Source organism: Anabrus simplex, chromosome 4 (genome assembly GCF_040414725.1).
Source record: "Anabrus simplex isolate iqAnaSimp1 chromosome 4, ASM4041472v1, whole genome shotgun sequence".
Taxonomy (NCBI): Eukaryota; Metazoa; Arthropoda; class Insecta; order Orthoptera; family Tettigoniidae; genus Anabrus; species Anabrus simplex.
In genome coordinates this window covers 51,783,188-51,803,137 of record NC_090268.1, presented here as the reverse complement: position 1 = coordinate 51,803,137, position 19,950 = coordinate 51,783,188, and positions in this window count along the sequence as shown.

The following is a 19,950-nucleotide window of genomic DNA, read 5'->3' as shown; positions in this document are numbered from 1 at the left end:
GTTAGGAATGTGTTATGTCGAAGTGTGTGGCCAAGGAATTTGGTTTTCCTCTATTCTATTGTGTTGATCAATTCCTTTGTTTCGTCTTCCTAACTAGGAAGGTGGAAACGCCGTCTGAAACCCGTTTCCCTTATACTCGGCTGAAGTTTCTTTGTTTTATAAATATTTTAAACCACCCGCATTATTTCAAGGGGAAGAAGTGCCGTATCTAATCAGTACTGCCAATTGTATTTTTACGTATACTGCTTCATAAATCTCTGGAATGTGTGATACTAATCATTACTTCAAACTTCCAAGTGTGACAGAACATTTTATTTTTAAAATACCGGAAAAATTGAGAAACATAACATTTATGTTTTGCTATTATTATTATTATTATTATTATTATTATTATTATTATTATTATTATTATTATTATTATTATTATTATTATTATTATTATTATTTACCACATACTCTAGAGAACTATTAGGGCGGTCTAGAAAGCCAAGAACAACGGTCGAGGGGATTCGTCGTGCTGACCGCAAAACACCTCGTAATCTGCAGGCCTTCGGGCTGAGCAGCGGTCGCTTGGTAGGGAAAGGCCCTTCAGAGCTGTAGTATCATGGGGTTAGGTTAGGTGATAATAAATAATTGACAGAGCTAGTAGCAAATATGTCTCATTATAGAATCCAGTTACAACTTACATTACCCATTGAGTTAAGCTAACAAAGCACATCTTTATTAACGTTTTGCTATAGCAGCGGTGTGCACTTTGTGTAATTTTGCATTTTCTTCAATTAAACAGAGGTATTGAGACATATAAATACCTGCAACTAATTTGATATTCCTGTTGATTTAATTCGTCCAGTGGCCTTCTAAGCAACACGCTGCACGGATGTTCATATTTGTCAATTCACGAGTGCGTCTGAAATCTATTTTTGTTTCCACTACAACCTTGAACCGGAGGCCAGTTTGATAACAATTCAGCCAAGGACCCGCCCTTCATTTTGTAGTGAACATTACAATAGAAATGCACGTTTTTAATGGATTCGTTTTGCCCAACTATAAGGAGCACGATTGAAATTATATTAGCAAATTTTTATTGTTTCCTCTTCTCTTCCAAATATCCCTTCATCCTCTCGCTGTGTTCTTTTCTAAGCTCTTCAGTCCACCCTGTATTTAGGTTTTAATTTTTTAATTTTTAAAATTTTTTAATTTTTAATTTTTTTAATTTTTAATTTTTTTAATTTTTAAAATGTTTTTAATTTTAATTTTTGTTTGTGAATTAAGGTCCTGCGTTAGTGGTTTCTCCATTAATGTCAATTTCATTTAGGTCTTCACTGATTACTTTTAGCCAATTATTGTGATAAGGTTAAAATTTTCTTTGTGAGCCTGTTATTATCTACTTCTATATAAGTGACCGCAAAAAGTGTAATCGCCGTTTCCTGACGATGTCTGTGATGATTTTTTCAGTCCCTTGATAGATTTCATGTGATTTCTTTTTCATCCAAATTCCATTTTCGCATCTTGGTCTTAAATTTTTTCTCAGGATTTTCCTTTCTTGTATTTCGATCATCTTTATTCGATATTTGCCACCAATTATAATAGTTTCAGATTATTGCAGTGCTTCCGTTTCAACGACGCAATTTTGTCCCTTGTTGATATAGTTCTTTTACTGTACCTATTTCAAGTAATTTTGCATGATCTTTGATGTTTTGCAGTTCTTTCTTTGTTACCTTCCCGAGTAAACCCTACTGGTTCAATAATTTCACCTACATACTTACATTTGTCTACTTGACCGATATTTCCATATTTGGTGATCAACGGTTGACTATTGAAACCTGATCTAGTCCCTTCGACGGATTTATTTTATAATAAACAGTAAGATGCTCGAATTCATCAGCCAGTCGGTAGATTTACTGGCACCTAAAAGAACTCCTGCGAGACGAAATTCCGGCACTTCGGCGTCTCCGAAAGCCGAAAAAGAAAAAAGTGGAACGTAAAGCCCGGCGGAATTTATTTTAATAATACTAATAATAATAATAATAATAATGCAGTAAAACTTGTTAATAGCCGAACTGGGTTGCTCAGACGGTAGAGGCGCTGACCTTCTGATCCCAACATGGCAGGTTCGCTCCTGGCTGAATCCGGCGTTATTTGAAGCTGCTGAAATACGACAGCCCCCGGGCTGAGTGGCACAGACGGTTGAGGCACTTGCCTTCTAAACCCAGCTTGGCAGGTTCGACCGTGACTCAGTTCGGTGTTATTTGAAGGTGCTCAAATATGTCAGCTTCGTGTCGGTAGATTTAATGGCACGTAAAAGAACTCCGGCGGGACTAAATTCCGGCACCTCGGCGTCTCTGAAAGTAGATAAAGTAGTCACTGAGACGTAAAGCCAAAAACGTTGGTATTATTATTATTATTATTATTATTATTATTATTATTATTATTATTATTATTATTATTATTATTATTATTATTATTATAATTGTTACCGTGTTTTAGTGGTAGGTAGAGGTGAAAGAAGGTGCGGGTGTGAACGGGTCTCAACTACGGAATCACAGTTAATGTAAAATTTAACAAGGTTATATTTTCTTTTCAAAAACAAAGAAATAACAAGCATGGCAGGTACAAAGTAGCAAGTCCAAAGGGTAGTTACAATATTTACAGGATTTGGGCTTCGCGCCCTGACTTCACAATGCTTGGGCAATCAGCTCAGTTTTACCCCAAACACAAGTTTCAACAGAGGGGCAGAAAACCCCATTCATGCCTAGGAGTCCTTGCTCCAAATTACACTGAAAAGCCTCCACGAGGCATACAACACTCAATTTTCAAAAGAGCCACACGCTCTCAACTTTAAGCCTCTCAAAGGCCACACCAAACTCCACCTTCGAGTTGTCCTCACAGGACATAGACACAGGGGTAAAATACCCAACCTACTGAGGTCTATTAAATGAAAAGGGGCAATTACATGACCTCTAAAATAACAATTTGAGAGGAGGCGATCTGCACTCCTAATACACTTGTTTTTAAAACCTAATCTGGCTCTGGGCCACTAATGCAAGGGCTAATCCCATACTACAGAGGTGACTTTAGAAAAGAGCAATTTGTTTTACGTTAACGAAGAATAGGTTGAGAAAATAAGTTCACCTCAAAACAATGTGAGTGGGAGCTCGAGAGGGTTAGCACTCTCTATCCCAATATGCAGCTTTAAAAGAGAATAGATGAAAAGATTGGTTACATTTTAGGAAAAGGTTACATGGTGGAAACGCTTCGAACCCGCTCCGAGAGTTAAACTGCCAACCCAGCAAGAAAAGAAGTTATTAAGAGGCCATTACCTGGTGTTGAACAGCTGGAGAAGAAAGAGGCGCTTCCCGCCCCCTGCTATGTACTTTACACACTGAAAGATGGAACAGAAGTGGCCCGGAGACCCAAAAATCAGCAGTTTAAATACTCTCGCGGAAGGTTCTAGGCGTTTTAGGGAAGAGAACACCCGCCCACAATCACTTTATTGGCTAGGGTACAGAAACATATCCAAGTTGGGGGAAGATACATCGGATTGGTCGGAAATTACTAAAAGAAATTCGGGATTGGATAAATCTAAAACAAGGGGAAAAAGAGGGGTATACAGCCAACTTAAACAATAACAGAAAGAAATTTAACAAGAAACAAACTTTTGAAATAAGAACTTCTCCAAAAAAAATAGTTATTTCACACCGCACTAGGGTGCACTATTGTTGATCTTCAGTAGTGTCCTCTAGAAGAGAAAGTTCACACTTCTTACTACAAGCAAAACAAAAATACGTCGAAAATGACACAGTTCAAAAACTCCAAAATTTCCAGGTAGAGACATCTTCTGAGAAACTTGAAAATTAATACTGTCCATAAAGTTCAGACTTCCTCCAGCAGAGGAGTTTCAACAGGCGCACATTTTAAATTAGCGGTGTGGAGGTGTACCGCCCGGTACAGACCTCCCCCCCCCCCCCAAAAGTTCCTCCAGGGGTGACACATGAAATTGATTGAAAACAAGGTCCAAGTTTTGATGTAGATATGGAGATTAATTGCCAAAAAAATTTATAAGATTTTCTTAATTTGGTTTGATTCAGTTTCAAAATTTTGTTGTTGCAGGTGAAGTACAGTCTTTATGTTTGTAGAAGTTGAGTTCTTAAGATAAACTTTTAATACTTAAAAGTGATGAAAATTTTTGCAATGTCCACCAAATATTGCTGTTGAATTCCCAAGTGTAGTCATTGCTTATAGTAACTGTTAATGTAGTTGATGTTGATGAAGTGGGGTGGCCAGACCGGCCGTTGCAGCTTGCGTCCAAAGGAGGCCGCTCGGACCCCTTAAGTACCCTGAGATACCGCTCGCCCGCACTATGAGGGGAGCAGTGGTGTTGAAACACGCCGCGCCCGCGGTGAAGATATACAGGCTGCGGGCAAGTAGCAGGTCGTGCGCCGCACATCAGCCTTGGCCGGGAGGAGAGCTCCGGCTCGCCGTGCGCATGTCGTCCTCGCTGGGGCCGAGGGGGCCCGTCCTCAAACCCAGTCGTGGCACAGCGCCGCGCGGCTGCGGGGGCACTGAAACATTAAAGCTAGGCGGCAGAATATTGTTGGACCATCATCTTTTTTGAGGGCACAGGCTTGGTGGAGAGGTTGAGGGGCCAGCGGCGTGCAAATATCCATGGCATTTAATCTAAGCAAGCCACAGTGTGTATAGCAGGAGACGGGAGCGTGGTAATGGCCATGGTAAGGACAGAATGGCAGTTTAACGGATCGGGGAAGGTTTTACAAAAAATGCTTACATATAAAACAAAATAGAAGGAGCAGAATGCCTTAAGAGTAGAAACTCAAAAAAAATATAACCTTCATATTCCTATCAAATTATATGAAGCAAGTTGACACAAAATTTACACCGGTTTCACCTGGGACAGGTGAACCCTAAATATCCTCTCGGTGGCTGGATTGCTTACTAACAATGTAACCGGCGTAAGAAAATCGAGAATGATACAAGGCCCATGAAATCTGGGGGCAAGCTTGCCCGCGGGAACAAAGTTCTTGACCATAACTTGGTCACTTACCTTCAAAGGGGTGGGTCTCCGTCCACGATCATACCTTTCCCTAACCTTTTCATGAGACACTTTAAGATTGGCTTTAGCCTTCTTCCAAAGATCTTTAATGTTGTCCGGATCTATTGTCTCGGGTAGAATGTCACTCAGAGACCAGAGGTTAGAGAGCGGCGTGTTGGGAACAAACTTGAACATCAACGAGGCTGGAGTAAATTTATGTGATTCATGAACCGCCGAATTCAAAGCAAAAGCTAACCAATGCAGGGACGTGTCCCACCTGGAATGATCTTCATGATGATAGGCAATAAGTGCGGACCTGAGATTACGGTTAACTCGTTCAGCCAGAGATGGTTGAGGGTAATAAGCAGAAGTAGTTACATGAGAGATGGACAAGTCAAAACAGAATTTACGAAATAAATTAGATGTAAAAGCCTTAGCATTATCAGATACAATATATTGGCACGGACCAAAAGAAGCAAAAATAGAATTTAAGCAAGTAATGGTAGACTGAGCGGTAGCCAGCTTAGTCGGAAATAACCAGGAAAATCTAGTAAAGCCATCTACGCATACAAGGATGAACTTGTTAGCATTTCCCTTTGACTGGGGGAAGGATCCTACATAATCAATATACAGGCGTTCCATGGGGCGCGACGCTTGATGCGAAGACAAAAGGCCTACCTTGGTGGACATGGTGGGTTTACTAAGCAAACAAGATTTACAAGCTTTTACAAGTTCACGGATTTCACCGTCCATACCTTTCCAGATGAACATTTCACGAATCTTTTCACGAGTTTTAAAGATACCCAGATGCCCTCCTAATGGGGTCTCATGATAATACTTGAAGATCATAGGTACAAGAACAGCTGGAACGACAACTTTCATCATCTTATCATGCCTCGATGGGCAACATAGAACACCATTCCTCAGAACATAAGGGACAACATGTTCCCCAGAAGAAAGGGTTTCCATTATCGGAGCCAGCGTCGGATCTTCACGTTGGTATTTCTCAATATCCCTAAAAAGCATGGGAGCATCTGTTAAGATGGCATTAACACCAGATAGTATGGACTCGGAAGGTGATGAACTGTCGACCGGTTCATGGGTCTCGACGTCGTTAGAAAACATACGACTGAGTCCATCAGCAACAACATTTTCGGTACCTCTGATATGCCTGACATCGAATTGGAAGGCAGAAATACGGATGGCCCAACGGGCTATACGACCAGTACGACGCGGCCTACCTAAGACCCAGCTTAAGGCTTGATTATCTGTCTCCAGGTCGAATTTGACGTGTTCCAAATAAAGACGGAACTTTTCTAAGGCGAATAAGACTGCCAAACCTTCGAGCTCATAGATGGAATACTTGGCTTCTTGAGCCGATAGAGTCCTAGATGCATAGGCGATGGGTCGCCTCCCTAGTTCAGTCTCTTGAAGAAGGACTGCCGCTACTTCTGACGACGACGCATCGGTTTGGACGATGAATTTCTTCGAGAAATCAGGCATAGCAAGTACAGGGGCATTACAGAGAGCTAATTTAAGATCTTCAAAAGCGGCTTGTTGAGAAGGTCCCCACTCGAATTTGATGCCTTTCCTACGAAGAAGGTTCAAGGGCGCCGCTCTATTAGCAAAGTTAGGAATAAACTTCCTGAAGAAATTCACCATACCAATGAACCTGGCGATACCTTTAATGTCCTTGGGAGGTTTAAAATCACGGATGGCCTGTGTTCTAGAATGATCGACTGCTACACCATCAGGTGACACAATATGCCGAGGAATGACATAGAGGGCTTAGCAAAGGCAACCTTGGACAACTTGACAGTTAACCCAGCCTTACGAAGGTGATCGAGAACTTCTCGCAGATGATCTAGATGTTCTTCAAAAGTCTCTGAAAATACGACGACATCATCCAAGTAGTGATATAAGTACTCAAATTTGATGTCAGAGAAGACCCTATCTAGTAGCCTAGTGAGTACAGCTGCTCCCGTGGGGAGCCCGAAAGGCACACGGTTGTATTCATATAAATTCCAGTCCGTGGCAAACGCTGTAAGGTGTTTAGACTCTTCGGCAAGGGGAATTTGATTATAGGCCTGATTCAAGTCCAAGATAGTAAAGAACTTGGCCTTACGAAACCATGAAAAACAAGAATGAAGGTCGGGAAGGGGCACAGATTGTAACACCACCTTCCGATTGAGAGCCCTGTAATCAATGACAGGCCTGAAGCCCCCTTGGGGTTTCGGGACTAGAAAAATAGGCGAAGAATACGCTGACTTAGAGGGCCTAATAATACCATCCTTCAACATCTGATCGATAATTTCTTTCAGAGCCTTCATTTTAGGTGGAGATAGCCTATAAGGTGGAAAACGGACAGGAATCGAATCCGTGACCTCAATTTTGTATTCAATAAGGTCAGTAACACCAAGAGTATCAGAGAACACCTCCGGAAAGGACTGACACAATTTGCGAATACTATCAGTCTGCTCCTCAGGTAGATGTCTAAGGTCTAACAACATCTCATCCTGGGTAGGCGAAATAGATGAACATGATACAGAATTACACTTTAACAAGGGAATGTTACAATTGGACGCAAATTTGAATGTGCACGACTTACTCTGAAGATCGAGCACAAGACCAGTGTGAGAAATGAAGTCCGCTCCCAGCATGATGGGGCAAGACAAGTGCTTAGCCACAAACAGTTTGGTTTTCCATGTAAATTTAAAAATACGAATTTTGACCAGTAAGGAACCTAGAATTTCTAATGGAGATGAATTAGCCGAAACATAGAGGACAGGAGATGAGACATAGTCAAGTAGTTTACAAACAGATTTCAATTTAGAATACCATTCAGCCGAAATAATCGAACAGACACTGCCTGAATCTAATAAAGCGGTTATAGGCTCATTGTTTAACTCAATCTTAAGAAAAGGAATAGGTGCGGGGGAATCCGCCGCAATCCTAAGGCACTCTTTGGGACATTCAAAAGATGCATTTGAAAATTGCTCGTTCCCTGAATTTACAACCTGTTTACTAGGGGCTGAGTCTCGGGAAGATGGATTAGTCGACTCAGCCGAAGCCACTAGTCACTTTTTATTATCGGCATAGGTGGAATTTGCACCAGAAGTTGAGCAGGAGGGGGTGCTATTCGAATTTGGGCAATTCTTGGCGATATGTGAGAAAGCCCCACATTTAAAACAGCCTTGTGACGAACCAGCCCCATTACTTGTCCCACTCGACTTGATCAGTGGACACTTATTGCGAAGATGGTCAGGCGACCCGCAAGCATAACATTTACGAGGGGTGACTGATCGGCGAGGTGGAGGCCGAGTATTACTAAAGGAAGGCGGGGGTTCTTTCGCTACACGCAAAGAATCGGCGTATCTAACTCCTTCCGCTGAGACGGCCAATGCTTCAAGTTCCGAGAAAGTTTGCGGGCACGCCGCGAAACACAAATATGACCTGTAGGGTGGTGAAATCCCTTCCACAATAGCTTGTACAATCTGATCCTCAGGGAAATGAAGAGCAAACACCCTAGTATAAAACTTAATATCTTGGATGAAGTCTGCCAAGTTTTCATCCAAGCGCTGTACCCGATAATAGTACTTCTGAATAAGGGAGGACCTGGCCCTCGCAGGGATGAAGTTAGCTAGCAAGTGGGCATGGAAATCCTCAATAGATGATTGCTCGGCAATGGCTCTTACGATTTTATCAGAGAGAATACCAATAGCATACGGATAGATAATTTGCAAAATTTGACATGGAGAAAGAGAAAAAACAAGGGCATGATCCTGAAATTCAACTAGAAATCTTAAAAATGAAATTACGTCACTGGTGGTATTAACGGAAAACTTAGAGATACCTCTGAGCAACATTGCCAAGGGATGAGGCAAGCTACTAAACCCGGGTGACATAGTAGGTAAAGGTTTCAATGGCAAGGTAGTTAATTCAGAACGTACATTATTTAATGAGTTACGGCGTTCAGACTCGTCCAATGGGGCAGAGGTTGTTTGAGCAGCAATGGTTTTCCTATTGACTTCTCCCTTATGAGGCTCTTCCTCGCTACCTACATTCACCGTGACGGGTTGATCAGTTTTGGGAGGAACCTCCCCAGTTAACAATTGAGTGGCCTTGCTAGATAATTCAGACATATTTTCAAGCAGCGTACTAGCTTCCTTCTTCTGAACGTCATTCAACTTTAGAGACAACAGATCGTTAACTCTATTTGAAAAATGAAACAGCCTAGCTTGCACACGCTTAATTTGATTAGGAGAAGGATCATTTTCATCAAAAAAACTAACTACAGAAGCTAGCCCAGTAATATTCTCCGTGATCGTGGAAAGAGAGTCGTCAATTTCTTTCTCTCCCAAGGTGGGGATGGAAATGGGCAAATCAAGGGACTCTCTAAGCTTATTGGTGTCTACTGCAACCGTGCCTCCAGATTGCACATTTCTAATAGTTAACTCATATATCAACTCCTCTTTGCGCAAATAGTTAAGATGGAGAACATCGCGAGGGCCGGGCATGATGACAGAACAATTTTGAAAAAATCAAAAAAAAAATCCAGCAACTGAGAAAATTGTTAGAGTTCGGAACAAAATAATGTTTAGCCGTCAAAAGGGGCTAAAATGAGACCCATTCAACCACGCTCTGCTACCACTTGTTACCGTGTTTTAGTGGTAGGTAGAGGTGAAAGAAGGTGCGGGTGTGAACGGGTCTCAACTACGGAATCACAGTTAATGTAAAATTTAACAAGGTTATATTTTCTTTTCAAAAACAAAGAAATAACAAGCATGGCAGGTACAAAGTAGCAAGTCCAAAGGGTAGTTACAATATTTACAGGATTTGGGCTTCGCGCCCTGACTTCACAATGCTTGGGCAATCAGCTCAGTTTTACCCCAAACACAAGTTTCAACAGAGGGGCAGAAAACCCCATTCATGCCTAGGAGTCCTTGCTCCAAATTACACTGAAAAGCCTCCACGAGGCATACAACACTCAATTTTCAAAAGAGCCACACGCTCTCAACTTTAAGCCTCTCAAAGGCCACACCAAACTCCACCTTCGAGTTGTCCTCACAGGACATAGACACAGGGGTAAAATACCCAACCTACTGAGGTCTATTAAATGAAAAGGGGCAATTACATGACCTCTAAAATAACAATTTGAGAGGAGGCGATCTGCACTCCTAATACACTTGTTTTTAAAACCTAATCTGGCTCTGGGCCACTAATGCAAGGGCTAATCCCATACTACAGAGGTGACTTTAGAAAAGAGCAATTTGTTTTACGTTAACGAAGAATAGGTTGAGAAAATAAGTTCACCTCAAAACAATGTGAGTGGGAGCTCGAGAGGGTTAGCACTCTCTATCCCAATATGCAGCTTTAAAAGAGAATAGATGAAAAGATTGGTTACATTTTAGGAAAAGGTTACATGGTGGAAACGCTTCGAACCCGCTCCGAGAGTTAAACTGCCAACCCAGCAAGAAAAGAAGTTATTAAGAGGCCATTACCTGGTGTTGAACAGCTGGAGAAGAAAGAGGCGCTTCCCGCCCCCTGCTATGTACTTTACACACTGAAAGATGGAACAGAAGTGGCCCGGAGACCCAAAAATCAGCAGTTTAAATACTCTCGCGGAAGGTTCTAGGCGTTTTAGGGAAGAGAACACCCGCCCACAATCACTTTATTGGCTAGGGTACAGAAACATATCCAAGTTGGGGGAAGATACATCGGATTGGTCGGAAATTACTAAAAGAAATTCGGGATTGGATAAATCTAAAACAAGGGGAAAAAGAGGGGTATACAGCCAACTTAAACAATAACAGAAAGAAATTTAACAAGAAACAAACTTTTGAAATAAGAACTTCTCCAAAAAAATAGTTCTTTCACTCCGCACTAGGGTGCACTATTGTTGATCTTCAGTAGTGTCCTCTAGAAGAGAAAGTTCACACTTCTTACTACAAGCAAAACAAAAATACGTCGAAAATGACACAGTTCAAAAACTCCAAAATTTCCAGGTAGAGACATCTTCTGAGAAACTTGAAAATTAATACTGTCCATAAAGTTCAGACTTCCTCCAGCAGAGGAGTTTCAACAGGCGCACATTTTAAATTAGCGGTGTGGAGGTGTACCGCCCGGTACAATAATTATTACTATTATTATATTGTCGTTATTATCATTATTATTATTAATATTCATTAACATGAAGTCCAAGGAAATGGGAAATCAAGAGTTAGTTTTAAACGAATACACAATTTAAGGAACTTAAAAAATTAGAATATCAATACTTTCGGAGCCTATGGTATGTACTAGGTATATGTTCAGTCCTCCAGGCCGAAGTTTGGCTGGATCCCTAACAGGTCTATCATCTGCTGTCATAGATAGCCTAGGCATCACTGAAGAGGCATATTACGGAAATGAGGAGTGAGGTAGTTTCCCGTTGCTTTCCTCACTGAGCCAGAAGTTGCTATTACATATCAGTTTGCTTACCCCACTGAAATACATGCACTAACTGACCCTATAAACAACATTTTCACACCATTCATAACAGGGACTGGCTGTATATGGCTCATACCTCAGTCACTTTCATATTGTCAAAGTCAAGGATAAGACTGAGACAGATCAATGAAAGTAACAAATTTACTCTAGCCCATACCAGAAGACATACAGAGGTGTGAACATTGTTAGACTCAAAGGAGAAGACAAAAATGAAATTGCCTTATATTTTGATTTGACGTCACTTCTCTTTCTAATATGTTCCATGGAATTTCCTATCTTTCAATCAAATATTCGCTCTACTTACTAAACTTTATGAAATACTGAATTATTTGTCATTTTTAAAATATTAAGTTGAAATTAAATATATTTGTTTTGTTTGTTACTAATATAACAACATAGTGTACCCATAAAAAGGGTTCATATCTTTAAGGCGCTTGATATTAAATTAACGAGCATGGTTCTTAACCTAGGGAGTGGCTTTATCATTGGAGTTGGTACAGGAAGGGGTATTGTTATCAATTTTAGAGATTCTTTTGATAAATTGAGTTTATTGATCATCAAAAGCAAGTTCATATCACCTTCGTACAGCAGCATGGAAGTGTCGTGGCTGGTTGGTACCTCCAAGTCCTGGGATGGCGTTGGACATCGCCTGGGCAGGGACCACGCCTGCTCGGATGAGGAGTTCTGGAATGTCTCGAGGTTCTGGAATGTCTCGACGTTCTGGAATGTCTCGAAGATTGGCACACGTTCCTGGGTTCGATTTGAGACGTAATTCACACTTGAGTTTTCTGCACGGCACTCCAAACATTCATGGCACTGTCTGAACAGATATAACCTTTTAATGATTGTTACTGCACTCTGGATATTAAATCAAAACGTTCTGGAATAATCATTCGAAGGACAAGATGATTTTGACTTTGTACCGGTAGAAATGCAAGTTCATAATGCAAGCTTACTGTAAATTGGAATGTTCTAGAGGATTATAGTCACCACAGTTCTTAATGCATAGTTTCTGAAGATTTAAAACACATTGGCAATGAACTGAATAAATAGCACTCAGAAACTGTCTTGTTCCGTCAATAGGCGAAGTGAATAGCCATAAAAGAAAATGATATTTGAAAGAAAAAGTCTGAATTCATAAATTATGGATTCACTCAAACTACTAGAAAGTTCTAGGCTTTCTGGGAACGCGACATGCGTGTTCTGAATTGTCACAGTCTTTAATGAGGATAAGAATAAAAACACAAGTCGCCGTGCAGCACTTGGGAAATCTTGCATATTTCCCAATTAAACGTAATATTGAACGTCCCCTAAGTTCCACAGTTTTTACAAGACGTAAGTTCAATGAGGCACTTGGGAAAAGTCATATCGCTCACACGAAAGTTTATGTCGGTAGGGCACAAGTTCATCCTACACGCTCGGAAAATTTCAATGTTTCAGAAATTGATTCACAAAATACAAGTTTGTATAAGTTCGAAACGTAAGTTCAATGTGGTACACAACACTCGTGAAAATTCAAAGTCCTTTCAATCGTCGTCGGATAACTAAGTCCCTATGTGGCACTTCAAAAAAATAACAAAGTTCCAATGTGTAGAAATAACGAAGTTCCAATGTGTCAAAATACAAAAGTCCCAACACGACACTCGAAGAAAATAAAGTTCCGATGTGTCAAAATATTAGTCCCAACACGACACTCGAAGAAAATAAAGTTCCGATGACAATGTTCCAGTATGTCACCTTAAGAAAATAATAAAGTCTTACCGTGACACTTGGCGAAAATAACTAAGTTCCCGTGAGACGCTTCAGAAAAATAACAAAGTTCTTATATGGCACTTTAAGAAAATATCAAAGTCCAATCACGACACACGAAAATAACAAAGTTCCAATATGTCAATATGACAAAGTTCCAACACGATGCTCGCAGAAAATAACAAAGTCCCAATCAGGCACTTCAAGAATATGACAAAGTCCCGACACAACACTTAGAGAAAATACTGAAGTTCCAATACTTGGATTTCGAAGACTGTCAACTAGAAGTTCGTCACACACAATACTCCTCCTGTCACCCGTATCACAGAGACGGCGGAGTGACAGATACTGAATTCGTAGGTCGGATGGTCCTCCTTTTATACACGTTCGCATGGAAGTGTCTAGAACTCGGTTATTATCTGCCCTTATAACTTCTATAATACTCGGTGGATTTTCTTGAAATCTTGACAGATGACGTCCATCGTAAAGGTTTTTAAGATGGCAGTGTCGAAATAGCGATAAAGTAGCGCAAAATGTACTTTTGAGGGTAAGCTGGAACATTACCATATATGGCACGTATAGCTGGCCACATCACTCGCTGGGTACGTCACTGCGTTCGGCGGGCTGCCTACCTTCCACCTCGCGCGAAGTACAACAAACATACTTCGGACTTCTCTCGTAGCAGCGTTCCCGGTACAATAGGTTTCCAAGCGTTTGGATAGTAAATAGTACAAAACACAGCAGATTATACCAGCGATCAATTAAAGCAAAATATTACATAACCACTTCATGTAATTCCATTCTAGTTACACTGAAAAGAGAAATAGCGAGAGAGAAAATCCACAAGGGGTAGCTGTCTTAGAAAAAGGGATACCGTGCGGTAGCAGAGTCGAGGAGATAGTAATTTTCGCACTGTTTATCTCTTAGAATATTTTTTGAATATTTTTGAATTTTGAAATTTCCCTGTTGCAAACCTGATCAGGAAAATTATATTTTTCTTTACATATACCGCATGAATGGTGATTTACTATTGACAGTGAATTGGGTAAAATATCTAAACAAATATATTTTAGAAACGAAACAGGGATACCAGAACGAAAGAAGAAATTAACGTAAAATGTTGTGACATTTCCTCGCGCACCGAAGAGTAACCCAATCACCTCCCAGCAACTGGCGGGTATGTCATACATATCTTCAAAGTACTTAAAACAGGGTTCGTAGTGCCTCTTCTTTTCAGATTCAACTCCTTTGGCCTGTGAACTGTTACAACGCCGGTGTTTCTCTTCCTGTCAATTGCGACAGGCCCCAGGGGCTCTGAACTATGGAGCGTGGGTTGGCGACCAGGGGGCCTTATCTGAGTCCTGGCATTCCTTCCACTTACTTGTGCCAGGCTCCTCACTTTCATCTATCCGACCTCCCTTGGTCAACTCTTGTTCTTTTCCGACCCCGACGCTATTAGGTTTGCGAGGGCTAGGGAGTATTTCATTTTCACGCCCATCTTCCTTTGGCCGATACCTTCATGTTTCGAAGTGTCGGACCCCTTCCATTTTTTCTCTCTGATTAGTGTTATATAGAGGATGGTTGCCTAGTTGTACTCCTCTTAAAACCATAATCACCACCATCACCACCTGTCAACTGCGACAATGCCCGCACGTTTACTGGATCCATCGCGCTTCTTCAAAGACTTCAACTCAGCCAGATTGTTTGAGAAGTTCTGCAACACTGCTCCTGACCCCAAACGGCCATGGCCTAATAAGCGACCACTGCTCATCTCGAAAGCCTGTAGATTACGAGGTGTCATATGGTCAGCACGACGGATCCTCCCAGCTGTTATTCTTGGCTTTCTAGACCAGGGCCGCCATCTCACCGTCAGATAGCCCCTCAATTGTAATCACGTAGAATGAGTGGACCTCGAAGCAGCCCTCAGGTACAGGTAAAAATCCCTGACCTGACTGGAAATCGAACTCAGGGCCTTCAGATAACGGGCAGACACGCTGCCTCTACACCGCGGGACCGGCTAATCACCATAACCACGACCTCTTTTAGTCTCTTTTTCCGATAGATAGGCGATAACGTGAATGTTTTCTACCGCTCCCACACAACTGAGGTTGACCAAGATATTATTTTTTTTGCTATTGGCTTTATGTCACACTGACACAGATAGGTCTTATGGTGAAGATGGGATAGGAAAGGGCTACGACTCGGAAGGAAGCGGCCATGGCCTTAATTAAGGTACAGCCCCAGCATTCGCCTCGTGTGAAAATGGGAAACTACGAAAAACTATCTTCAGGGCTGCGGACAGTGCGGTTCGAACCCACTATCTCCCGAGAACTGGATACTGGCCGCGCTTAAGCGACTGCAGCTATCGAGCTCGGTTGACCAAGATTAGTTATACCGTGCAAGTTGGCCGTGCGGTTAGGGGTGCGCAGGTGTGAGCTTGCATACGTAGGTAGTGGGTTCGAACCCCACTGTTGGGAGCTCTGAAGATGGTTACCCGTGGTTTCCCCATTTCACAGCAAGCAAATGCTGGGGCTTTACCTTAATTAAGGCCACGTCCGATTCCTTCCCACTCCTAGCCCTTTCCTATCCTATCGTCGCCGTAAAACCTATCTGTGTCGGGGTGAACTAAAATTCTAAAAATAAATGAAGTATGTAGGGGATATGAATGTGGAAATCATGACACAGGTAAGTAGAAACAATTCCACTCTAAGCTACGGGCCTCGTGGTCGTCAACCCACTTTCCCAACTTAAATCCCCTGGGTTCTCGTTTGGCCGCCCTTTATGACAGGGAGAAGTTACCGTGAATCTCTTCCACCTCCATAGTATGTGTCTTAAAGTTTGTAACATGTGCATTCATCCAATGTGTATCATTTGTGGAAGATTTTCTTGTTCTTGAAAATACAGTTGTAAGTGTGACGATTCCATCCCTTATGCTATTTTTATCACATTGCAAAAAATATTCACAGGGATATTGTTAATTACGACATCTAAGACACGTATTAATATTGGTCTATTTTGTCCATCTATGATTCAAAACACGTGAGCTATTTGCATCGTTTTATAATCGGTTAGTTTTCAATTAAAATCCTAATTTATAACTTAGATATGCAGTGTGTTTAAAAGTAATCTTTATTCCGTGTTTCTCGCTGTCAGCTGCATTATCAACAGTAAAAACTGAACGAGGCAGTCCATTGAGTGCAGAGAGCTCCCCTTTGTACAAATATTAACAGTTGTAAATATAAAACGATTAGGTATTTCACCTTCATTACAGGCTACCAACATGGTGTTCACTATTACCTTACCGCACCCACTCGCTTGTTCCACTCACCACTTTCGTCATATTCGTCTGAACTTTCTTGGTTTACTCTGGTATATTTTTACCTCGTCTACACACAAGGCAACACGAAAGCAAAAAACTCACCAGGTGATGCTTGTGACACAGGGCATCCACACACAGGCCAACATTTTAGACAGTCAACTCGTACCTTCCTTCTAAGTAAAGAAGACCTACAACATACTGAAGTAATTTCCTTTTTTTATTTCTTGGTCTATCGAGTGAATCAGTGAAGAAGAAATGCTGTACCTTTACCGGTACATAAGATCCCGAAGAAGAAGAAGAAGAAGAAGAAACTGTAGGAAGGAATCGTTCCAGCCAAAAAACTGCAAGAAAGTGACGACATATTTCTTGCATTTTATAGAATCTTGAAAGAGTTATAATGTACTAGTCGAAATAATGACCCCTACTCTCCATCATCAAAATACCAACATGAGGGAGTGCATCAGTGCTGAAGAAGGAATTTTGTTTACATTAAGGTAAGCATTAGGTTTATTTCCTCAAATTATATTTCATATTTTAGGTTTCATAAACACTAATCACATTTACAAGAAATTATTACATTGTTCAAAAATGTGAACAAAGATATTTATAGGTATCTCAATTACGCTTATATGAATAACAAATTTTTCCACTGTGATCTGTTGGATTCCAGTGGATGTTCAAAGGTTTGATCAACGTCATATGCTTTTTAGAGTGATAATAATAATAATAATAATAATAATAATAATAATAATAATAATAATAATAATAATAATAATAATAATAATAATATTAATAATCGTATGGCCCCATCTATCGTGTTCAGACATTTCAATTTGATGCCATCTGGGTGTCTGCTCGTCAATTTCTCCTTTTGTATAAGTCTAGGTCCACTAGATGGTAATGTGATAGCTATTAACCTGCAACCTACGGAAAAATTCCAAACAAATCAATTTTTTTGCCCCCTCCCCCAAACAAAATGGCGGACGCCATGATGCAGTGCCTTAAAAAAATTAAAATTTGGCAAAGTTCTAGGTCGTAGCCTGTAAATGACGTAGAAATTGCAACAAGTTAAAATATTTAATATTTTACCCATGAAAAATTCGAAATATGAAGCCAAATAGACTTTCGTTTCGAGCTATTTTGTGGCTGAACGGTAATTGCACTTTCGGCTACTAAAATTAAGGGATCTACAACTTTGGTTCTATGACATTTTGTTTTATCTCGATCCCTTCTACCTCAGATTGACCTTCATTTTTCCGGTTTCGGTCAGTTTTGTTTAATTTCCATAAATTTACTGATTCACACACTCATAAGACAGATAGATGCATGAAATTCAGCACGCTCCTTGGCACGATCATTGGCCATAAGCAGACCGACTTTCATTATTCTAGCTGCCTTGAATGTATAGGAAAACGGAAGGAATATGTGAAAACACTAATCAAATTTCAGTCAAACTCGCCGTATAATGTAAATCGATTACAATGTCATATCTTGTCATAAGATTTCATAAAGTTTGTGCACCCTCACAAACAATCATCACTACCACCACCGTATATTTTGGACAACCCTAAAATTGGCTAACCTCGCTCATTATACTCTAACTTTAGGGTTTCAGATATACATTACAATCTCAATTAAACAAATTCACAGTATCTAATAACCTACACGTTATTCCTGGATGAAAATTTCAACTAGATCCCGTAGTTAATGAGATCCGCTGCCAAAAATGCAAACTCGTTTCAATACTTAGCACTCTGCACAAATTCCGTTATACAAAACCTGTCCCCTATCGATCAGCTGGCGTTATCGCAACAGACGACTCTCCTCTGTTTGTCAGTTTCAACATGAAACACCTGTCATCGTCATACATGACTGGCTTCAGAGAATGAACCCCTTTGACTTCACAAAATAGAACAAAATACGATATTCTGTCCAAACCAAATATGCACATAGATTCACTTTAAAATGTCCCATATCGTTGCCATAAGACCTATCTGTTTCGGTGCGACGTAAAGCAACTAGCAAAAAAAAAGGTCCCACAATAGTTGTACACGTCGCAAATTAATACCGGCGTGGATTCTCGTACTCTACTTTCCTTCCCAAACATTATAAAATCTTCCTCGGGCTCCCACAAAGTCCCGGCTTCATCTACAGGCTTCCAATCACCTGACTCACAAATCCTATCACAACTCATACGACAAATCTAATCTCTGTTTCTCAAACTCAACGACTCTCACTAAGAAAAAACGGGAATAGAAATCCTTACTAGAATCCACGACGCCTAATAACGCACAATACTTTAATAATGAACAACTTCGCATAAAATGATCTCGTATTTTAAAACTGGATTTTCGCGGAATGACTAACAAATTTACTGTTATTATTTTTACTCAGACACGGTTTAAACGGATATTGAATACGTTACACTTTGTGACAAAATTCACCGATCTGCATTACTCAACACTACACACAGCGCTTCCGCCCGATTGAAAATGGGTAACCACGGATCCCTTCCGCACCAATTCCATAAAATTTCAACTGAAAATTTTATGTGGAATAAACATCTTAATTTGACATCACAAAATATGAGCAATGAAATACACGAAAATGACGATCTACTTTGGATGCGATATCATTTCGAAACCTCAATAATAACTTTTTACAACATTAAGCGGCACTGCTCCAAGCAGAAAATAAAACAGATGACCCTTTTTCGTCATATTCTGACATTCAGAAAGAAACAATATGGGTGACCAACTGCGTCATAAATACCCACTTCAAATACATATAAGTTTGACATCATGAAACAAGATATAGTAGGCGTTAAGATGGCATGTCGCTTACCTTAAGTCACGCCAGCGTTCATCTTTGGGCTCACCGGCGACCGTCTGTCATTTATTTAGCCATTTTTACATTTCTGGCTGTACATTGCATTTTTCTTCCTGTTTCCTGGAAATAAAGCATAAAAAAGAAATGCCCTTCACTTGTCGTTTTTGTTGATCGCGCTCGACTGATAGTATTTATTAACCGCACACGAATTACTTTCCTTACCACAAACAAATTTATAAAAACTTCTTCGGTATGTTGACCGTCCGTTTTATACAATTACAGTACTTCTGCTCAAAGAAAAACTATCTCCACATGGAGTCAAGACCCGAGCCACATCGGCTAAAATCTGTTGTTTGGACTTAGTCTCCTTGTCGATCGATTTACAGAGCAGTTGAGCCCTCTGTCGTCAGCCTCACGATACAACATGCAGGGTTTTCAACATGGAGTCCCTTCTATATTTATAGACTACCCCCTCTCTCCAGGCATTTTCTCTTTGCCGCCAAGAAAATTTGCGTAA